This window comes from Nothoprocta perdicaria, unplaced genomic scaffold (assembly GCF_003342845.1).
Source record: "Nothoprocta perdicaria isolate Ctin4 unplaced genomic scaffold, notPer1 scaffold_155, whole genome shotgun sequence".
NCBI classification, from domain to species: domain Eukaryota; kingdom Metazoa; phylum Chordata; class Aves; order Tinamiformes; family Tinamidae; genus Nothoprocta; species Nothoprocta perdicaria.
The window spans coordinates 1,018,435-1,028,157 of NW_020454705.1; positions in this window are offsets into that span (position 1 = coordinate 1,018,435).

A 9,723-nucleotide genomic window follows, 5' to 3' on the forward strand; every position below is an offset into this window, starting at 1 on the left:
CGCGCCGCTGCCCGGGCGAGCTCGGGAGGCCGGGCGGCCCCGCCGTGTTTACCCACGCGCCGGCCCGCGCCGTGGGCGGCGGGGCAGCGCGGACACTCCCCCCGCCGCCATGGCCGCCCCGCGCCCGGCCTCCTCCTCCTGCCTCCCTCCTTCCTTCCCTGCGCGCCCGGCGCCACCACCCACTTGCAGCCGCGCGGGTCCCCCCGCCTCGGCTCCGCGCCGCCGCCGCGTCCCCTTCGCCGCCCGGGGGGGCCGGGCCCGCGGGCGGCACCTGCCGCTCGCCCGGAGGCGGCGGCGGGAGCGAGCGCGGCCTCCTCCTCCTCCTCCTCCTCCACCCCGCGGCGGCGGCCGCCATGTCGCGGGTCCCCGCGCGGGACGGCGCGGCCATCACGGGGCGCGCGGCGCGTCCCCGGCCCCGCAGGACGCGGGCGGGCGGCTGCAGCCATGGCCCCCGAGCGGCCCACGGGCTTAGCCCGCTGCAGGCTGCTGAACGCCCGCGCAAAACCTCGGCGTGCCCAAAGACCCTYTGAGTATCCCGTGCCCCTGGCCCCGTCTTTGCACCCAAAGCAGCCACGATGGGAGGAGAGGCCGCAGGGCAGGTCCCCGAGGTCCCAGCTTGGCCTCCCACCMGGGTGCTGCCTCCCGCCTCGCCACCCCTTTCACCAGCCCCGTTGCCTCCCTCCCTTTCCCAYAGATATTCCAACAGGCTTCAACCACAGATATTCCAACAGGTTCCAAGGCGACACGCTGGGTGCTGGCCCCTCCATGGCACCGCTCAGCGCGTCCAACTCGCTCCACCCAAACTTTGTCCAAATTCCCTCGTGCCTCATCCCCTGTTGCCTTTGGCGTGAGCTTGGAGGGTTCAGCTCAGGCTGTGGGAGCTGCTTTCTCTTCTGGTGCCCTGCAGTTAGCTGTGCAGAAGGAATTTGAGACATTGCTAGTGAGAACAACAACAAAAAAGGTTCTTTCCTTAGTCATGGACGTGCTGATGCTGGTTCAGAAATGTGAGAGCGGGARCAGTGTCCAAATGCAACAGTGGATATTAATTTAAAGGAGGAAATCAGTGAATGCAGAATTAAAGAATTAAACAGGCACTTGCAGTGCTGCTTTAGTGCTTATTATGAAGTCTCTGCCTTTGACTGAGGAGTGCRTGAGTCAGTTAAAAGCACCTCAGTACTGGAGAAAATGATTGTCAATTATCAGAGGAAGAGAACAGAGTAATACAGAACGGAATTGAGCTCAAACTACTTAAAGACACAAGWGTTTCACATTAACTTTTTTATTTTCTTAGTAAGCTATAGTTCCAATGAAATTTGTCTGAAGGATCTTTTTGGTCTTAACTTCTGTTTTAGGAGAGACTCAGAGGCTGCATTCTGTAAACCTGCAGTACATTTGCACTTAAAAACCACTGATTCTAAGCATGAGTTAATTGAGTAACTGCTCAGATTACTCAAAATGAAGTAAGATGTTTGATGTCACGGGACTGACAAGGCACGAATGCCCGTTTCCTCTCCATTGGCTTCAGAAACAAGTTGCTTCCCAATTAAGATATAAGTTGGGAGGAGCCTCAGTCTTTGATTTTCTGTCCCATTACCCATCGCAAAACCCCCAAATGGAGCTAGTACCTGGAAGGGACCTTTGCAGGAGTTAAAACACTGTTTCACTAGGACAAGCAGGGCAGGGAATTCATCACCCCTGACACGAAACTTCCTACACCTCATTTTCCCTCTGAATTTTGTTCCCCATTGAGTGCTCACAGTGTTTCTCACATCACTCCTCAGATTTTGCTGAAACCCAGGGTTTCAGCAGCTTTCTTGGGACTTCCACGCATTGCACAATGTTTTCCTGGTCAGCAAATAGAGGGAGAATTTGTTATTAATAAAAAAAATAAAGAGCCTSTGAGCACTATGAGCACTCACAAATGAGAACAGGGCAAATAGSATCAGCTGCCTCTTTCTGAAATCTGCAGTCTGCTTTCTTGCAGCATCTGTGTTTGTACCACTACAACATGACAATGGAGAATARCATGTTCACAAACAACACATTTTTTTCCTAAAACCATCCTCTTGCACATTTTAGCTCCGCTTTCCCTTCTGTGACTTCTTTACTGGAATTAGATTTCTGTTAAGTAAGACTTGCTTTAGCAACTTTACATTATGTTTTTGTTTGTTTTTAAATGCATTGGTGTTTTCATAATTTCTGTATGTTCCCAGTTATCCTTTCTGTGGTTTCTCTGACTTGTTTATTATTGCAGTTGTCCAAGAAGGCGGCCTGTTTGGCCAAGTAACCTGCTTGAAATTCTCTTGGTCCGCTCTACACTTCAGGCTATCACATATGCCATGGTGTATAATTTCAGCAAAATGTCATGCTGGTAAATGTCTGTTGCTTTTATCTTCCTAAATAACTCCTGCTTTACATTAAGGCCCTGAACATTAAGTGTACTTCTGCTGGCCTTCTGCCTCAAGTAACTTTTGCACTTACAAGTAATTTTTGCAAGTGGACCCTCATCCTATTCCTTTTTTGATTTTTTTTTCCCACTCAAAACACAGTTATACTCCCTGATTCAAGACTGACATCCTACAAAAATTTAGCTAAACTAACTCTTTCTTCAACCTCCAACAGGCATTATTTTTCATTCKCAGCTCCACATTTCTTCAAGCTCCACATTTCTTCTTACCTTTCCATTTCTCAAAATCTTGTGCTGCTTCTGCCATTACTTATGCAGAAAAGCCTATATACCTTATATCTACAAGGCTGCTATGACAATGTACATGTTGTCAATTTATGTTACCACAGCAACAATTAGTCATACAAAAATGTAATGTTACATTTATGATATTTTATTTTGTTATTCTCACAGAAAGCTACAGGAACATGATCTGGATAGAGCTACTATGGAGTTGGTTCCCAGACAGGTAGACATCCGTGCTTGCAGAGGAGATGCAAAGGACTCATGTCAAAACTGATGTACCAAATAGGATCCTCTAGGAATTCAAGCTACTTCTATTCAGTTCTGGGAGGAATTGAAAGCATGTTGGAGGAGCGGACTAGGATCTTGAAAAATTGCAAAATTAGTCTAGAAAACATGAAGTGAGAGATGAAAACCAAACTGCTAAATTTAAGCAGGTAAAAAAAAAGCCAAAAACTGCTTGTATGGACAAGAAGAGGAACAACTAGTGAGAAAAAATCTTTCAGAGAAGAATCTGGAATCTCCAGCAAGTCACAAGCCAGCACAAGTCACGAGTCAGCAACATGATGCAGTTGCAGGAACAGTAAACATCCCAGCAGGATGTTCGTACAGGAAGCGATCTGTTGGCTCTGTACAACCTTGGTAGGACATCAGCTGAAGAGCCAGTTCTGTGCAGGTCGAGAAGTATGTGAGCCAACGGGGGACAGTGCTGATGGCAACAAGAATGAGGACTGGAAATGAGAGTGGGTGGTCTTCAGGCTGAAGAGAAGAAGGCAGAAGGAAGACAAGCACTTGAAAGGCCATTGCAGAGAGAAAGGCAATAGTCTATCGTGGTGGGTAGAGTAAGGTGTAATGGACTGAGATTGCATCAAGAAGGAAAAGCTTTTTTAATGTAACATTAGTGAGACACTGCTCTATATTGCACTGCATGTTAGCAGGGTCTCCATTACTGGAGGTCTTTAAGGAGGTACTGAACAAATAGTAAGTACTATTGATCTGATATAGGAACAGAAGGATGGAGTAGGTGACTACTCAAGGTCCATTCCACACCTTTTTTCTATGATTATATATAATCCAAAGCTCCTGATAAGTCATCAGTGCCTTATCCAGTCCCATTGTACATTCTGTTTTCTTTTAAAGTAGGATCCCCAGTCATTCCTATACCCTCTGGAGGACACAAAATATTTTCTCATGTCTTTCTCAGAATGCTCAAAGCCCTTTGCTGTTTCCATATTAAATTACTGTATCCATTCCATATTAAATTGCTGTATCCATTCCATATTAAATCCTACATAATGTTAATACAAACATGAGGTTCTGCAGATATTAACTGGATAAAATTACTCATTTCATAAAATATTATTTGTATTTCATACCAAAAGGAAGTTTACTATTTTGCTTATTGTCTAGGCATGGCTTGCTGCTGCAAAGCCTTATGTAATTTTAAAAAGAGTTTAATGTACACGTACACGTTACAATTCCATGTAAATGGTTTATAGCAAGAACAATTGGCATTTGATTTCTTGTTAAATCTGAGAAGGGAACAGTATGTCTGATATCTTTCTCAAGATATCAATATTTTCTGATATTCTCAAGATGGCAGCATTTTCTGATATTTTCTCACTATTTTCTCAACCATGTTATCTAATATAATTAAAATATTCCTTATTTCTATTATCTTTTGTTATTATAGACTTAATTCAGCATTCCTATGAAAATAAGCCCATTTTGGACACCCTGGAAATAAGGTAGCTATTTTAGTAATTGCCAGTGCTGAATAAACTACCAGCAGAGCTGGTAGGGACAGTGTCTACTGTTTTAACCCAACAATTTCCACTCCTAAGAACAACTTTGTCAAATTGTGTAGTTGTGTTATCGGAATGAAGATTTTCTTCTGCTATTGATCCCCTGTGAAAGATTAGTAGTGTTGCCCATTCTAGTATCTAATCATCTATCATCTAATAGTATTGCCCATTTCATTTACTGACACCTGAGCTGATCAACATACTCATAAGTGATGTAGAGAAGGAGGTGGGAAATTAAGTGGCAAAACTTATGATAATATTAGTTTTTTAGGGCATAAAAACTAAAACCCAACAATGAAGAACTACCATAGGGCTTCACCCGAGCAATAAGGACCTCATAGTTATAATGAAAACGTCATTATTCGTCAGTGAAACGTCAATGTTCAGCAGTGGCTGAAAGACAGAAGTAGGAACTGAGACGAGAACAGAAAACAGAAAGCAGCACTAAGCCATTGTACGAGTTTTTGGTGCTCCTGTGTTCCAAATGCTGCCAGCAGTTCTTGCCTCTGCATCTCAGAAAAGATGCAGAACAAGAAAAGATTAAAATAGATGGTGAGGGTATGGAGTGGCTTCCCTATGAAGTGTGTCTGAGCAGAGAGACTCTTCAGCTTGAAGAGGACACAGCCAGGAGATGGTTTGAGAGAGACTGGTAAGCCATGGACGGCGTGAAAATAGAGCACCATTACTCCCAGTCTCTCATAACACAGGAATTAGGAGGTATCTCATGAAATCACCAGGCGTTAGATTCCAGAAAAGGAGAAATTTGTTGAAAGCTACAGAGCATTCAAAAAGTAAGTCATAACTTAATGGAATAAAAGTCCCTTTGAAGCTGTTAAATGTAAAGGTGCAGGGATTTTTGTTTCTGAAGTCCTTAAGACAGCCCCAAGTCCTAATTTCCAGCCCTGCTGGGGCCGTCGCATGTTCCCTTAGATCTTATGTTCTGCACTGAACATCTTCTGCTGTCCATTACCAGAGATGGACCCTGGGCTAGATGGACCTTTGATGTTTGTTTCTGAATAAACMTTTTATTGTTTATAAGCCTAATTACTGAGGAAGCTCTGAAACCCCCGGCTTGCTTTGGGTTGTGCTTGTGCAGCCTTATAGCGTTGCGGGAGATGGGTAGCCTGGGAAGTGATCAAAAGGATAAAGCAGGAGGCAGAAATYTGCCTTTTGACAAGTCAGAGCATTTCTGTTAGTAAAAAAAAGTACSGATTGCCTCATATGTCTATGAACTTAGACAACATGGGCAGATGCCGCCTCCATTACCACCTTCCCCCTGCTCTTGAAAAAGAAAATCAACACCGTGCAGCAGTCCGAGGCCACGGAATGGGTCAGCAATACTGGGGGAGTCAAGAAATCCCCTCGCTGGGCCTGTTGGCAAGTGCATCAAGCAAATGCAAACCTGCTTCCTGCAGCTGGGAGACTTCACTTGGGGGATCCCTGAAGTGGGTCAGAGCAGGTCGTGCTCTCTGCTCTCAGAAATTCCAAAGCATCAGCAAAAAGGAGAATTATTCACTGTCAGCATGTGCGGAGACATGATTGAAAACTAGCATGGGAATCTTCTTCCCAGCGGAGAACAAGAAAGCAAGAATCTGACATTTGAAAAAGAGGCTGACTGATAGGAATATTAAACAGGCTTTCACTGACCAGGCTGCCTAGATGTTGGCTTCTGGGGCCAAAAAAGGCCAGAAGTCACCACAAGCAGCAGCTCATTGGAAAACTGAGTCACTATATAACGAGAGGAAGATTCGTGGTGAGGGTGTCTTTGTACCAAAGATCCCCTTTAGACTGGGGAGGGAGCTGGGAGAAAGGGAAGACAGCCAGTGGTAGCACAAAAGAAAAGATAAAAAGATTTCTTCCCTATTTCTTCACCTGCTTTAGGAAAGTCTCTATTATTCCAAGTATTTATCCACGGCTACTRACTGCTGCTGTTAAATGAGTGAAGGAGAGAAGGCTCTAGGAGAGTAAAAGTTACATACTTACCCATTTACTTATTTTGGAGTGGTTTTATTTTGAAGTGATTGAGAGTCAAATAAGAATAGCTGCTAGATTATTTCACATTTTGACTCAAAAGCCCTAAAATACTAAGCAATTACATATGCTTAAGACTTACACAATTTGTATTATATAAAATAASTTGTGTTATTGTCCTTATCTGCAGTTTTTGATTTCTTGCTTATAAAGAAATTTTCATTTGGATATTTCCTGTAGTTTATGTTAGACTACTATAAATACAAATAATGAAAATGAAATGGGGATTGGGTAGTAATTTTCAGATTATCAAAAGTTTACCTGAGACCATTTTATTTTTTCTCACAGAACAGTCAAAATCTGTGTATCTGTATGCACTCTATCTATGCTGCAGGACTTAGCATCTCAAGTCTAGGAGGATAGTACAGCCATATCCTGATTGTATGGGAATAACTTTATACTTTGGTTTTCAGGAGACAGGCACACAAGTTCACAGACTAGAAGAGAGGTTTTTTCAACCAGTACTCTAGTGTGTTTAGTTACGATATTTCTGGCTTTCTGGCTGTATGCCACAGTCTAGGGACTTTTATTTGGCCAAATAGTATAAAATGGAGATGGAACATGCCTGATTTATTTGGGCAACAACTTTCAAGAGAGATCTTTATAAGTTTTAATAAATTCTTGAAAGGATATCCTAAATTTGAAACTTGATGTTTTTTAAAAAGGTTACATTAAAGTGTTCCAGTGAAAGAGAAATTGGCTATCAGTAAATCTGACATCTGGCACACATTGACAGAGCACTTCAGGGGAACAGATTCCCTCTGTCCTTCTGCAGCCAGGACAGCTCCCCCCAGTAATAGCCCATTGCTTCATCTACAGTGGTTTTTTATTATAACTTTTATTACTCAGTGCTATAGATGGCTGGTGCTTTTGTAGGGTGAAGTGATACTCCTTTGCTTCCTCCATCTCAATAAAGTCAGCTCTTACTGACACAAAAAAGAATCAACACTTACACTTTTTTTCCAGAGGGGTTTATTTTTATTTTGTGGTGCATGAGAAGTGAGCACAACAGAACAGTTACCACAAAAGAACAAAATGTCTTTTGACTGCAGTGAGAATTCATTTTTTTCAGGACCTGTGCAATTTGGCCAAAACCGACTAACTCCATTATGGCACTAATGGTTTTTTTTTTAGTGGTTTTGCCCATCATTAATGAGATAGTAATATCTTCTCTTCTAATAGTTACTATTACTTTTTTAACCTCATGGCTTGGCTAAGAATCTGTACTTTGTTATGTTTATGTAGATTTTCTGCACTTTTTTTTTTTTTATTTTGAAAAAAAAATCCTGAAAATAAACAAGCATTAAACTATCTCAGTATTTATTTATTCATTATATTTGAGATAGCAATGCCAGGATATTTGGGGCTGGGTTGCCAAGTTCTCAGGCCCTCCTTTGGATTTATTTCCATTTGATTCCTTTTCATTCCAGTTTGTAAGCCAGCAGCAGAGTTTCCAGTGTCAGTATTTGAGTCGGGAGGCAATAACAGCTTCTCCAGCTGCCTTTTCATCTATTCTAATCTTAGAGGCCCTTGGGGCTGCTTCTCCATCCTTGCATGCCCCCGTAAGTAGAATCATAGGAATCACAGAAAATAAGAGAAAATAAAATATCATTTAGTCCATCTGAATACTCCTGAGTACATCCCCACCAACTGCATCTGAAGGGTGCAGCCAGTGGTAGAGGCTGTYCATGCTCTCTAGGCAAAGTGCTACAGGACTTGCTGGTCTTTGCTGTTGGAATCGATTCCCTGTGAAGTTTCTCTCAAACATTCAGCATGAGATTAATGTTGATTTCTGTAGGAATATATCTGTAAATGCTTGAGGTTTGCAAGTTTCCAGTATAAGAAGTGGAGGTTTGGAGTGTGATTTGGTTGCCTACAGATCGGTGCAAAGTGTCACCTGAGATGGACAGACTAGTCCTCAAGTCTAATCTAAAGCCATTTCCGTCTGTCTCGGAAAAGCTGATGGGGAGAGGCATAGAGAACAATTTATTTCAGTCTTCTTTGTGGCATCTTTTAACACATTTGGTATCTATTATAATGTGACCTCTCCTTGGCTGTAGACTTTAAAGGTCCACTTATTTCCTTAAAGGCTGAGTATTCTCAAATCACCCTTTTTGTTCCTCTTTTGACTCCTTCCAATCTGTTCACATTTTTCTCATAATAAGGAACTGGAAACATAACGTAGTGGAAGAGAGACTAAATGGCATAAAATATACATTGTGGGAACCCAACATGTCCTTTAGTGGGTGGGGGATATAACCAAAGGAAAAGATTTCCTTTATTGCATCACCATTGAAACGAAAGCAGTGCATGCAGCTGCACATTACTCCTTTTAGAYCGTATGTAATATAAAACTTATCCACATGTGGCTTTCTGTTTATTTTTTAACACTTTTTTCTTTAACCCTTTTCAGCACTGGATATGAAGGAGCCACAGTGCTGGCTAGGAAGGCATGAAAATTAGCAAGCATCACTTCAGCAAAAATACACTGTTTTTTTCTTTTGTGATAAATGTCTGAAATGCTTTAAAAAAAAAGATGCTCATGAAAATAAGATACCAAAGATGCTCTTAAGAAACTTTAATGTCTTGGTTGCTAGCTTTGGGAGGTACTGCCTTCATCCTTTCTGCTGTGGAACGAATTTCCATGCTGATGTGTTGGGAAGGAATCTTGCAAAGATTTTTGCACATACCTGAAAAGCAAAGTGTTCTAAAAATATGCTCCATTGTAGCTCAGTGATCAGAAATACTACTCTTCGCAGGTCTATTTTTAAAAACAGCTTAAATGATTTATAATAGCTCCTTTAAAAAAGCATTCCTATTACTATCATACATCTTATGATGGTGGATAATTGTTTCTGAATCGTCCAATGGCTCATGTGTCAATCTATAAGCAACTCGGAATTGTTTTGTGGAAATAACAGAACAAACTTCTAGTGGACTGAGCAGTTCGAGGTCAAAGATGATGCAGAGAAAATGGCTGGACTAATCTTAGGACTATGGGAGAAGGGTGATGTAAATGAATATCAGCAAAGGATGTGTTTGGTAAATCCATACCACTTTGCTCATTCCTTGATTTTATTAGCATTCAAATACTAATCATAACTATAAAGAATGTGTAATGTGGGACTCTGGATTTCACATGAATATCATCTGGTTTAGAAATATCATCACAGGTTGAAAGATTCACTCTGTGCCTAG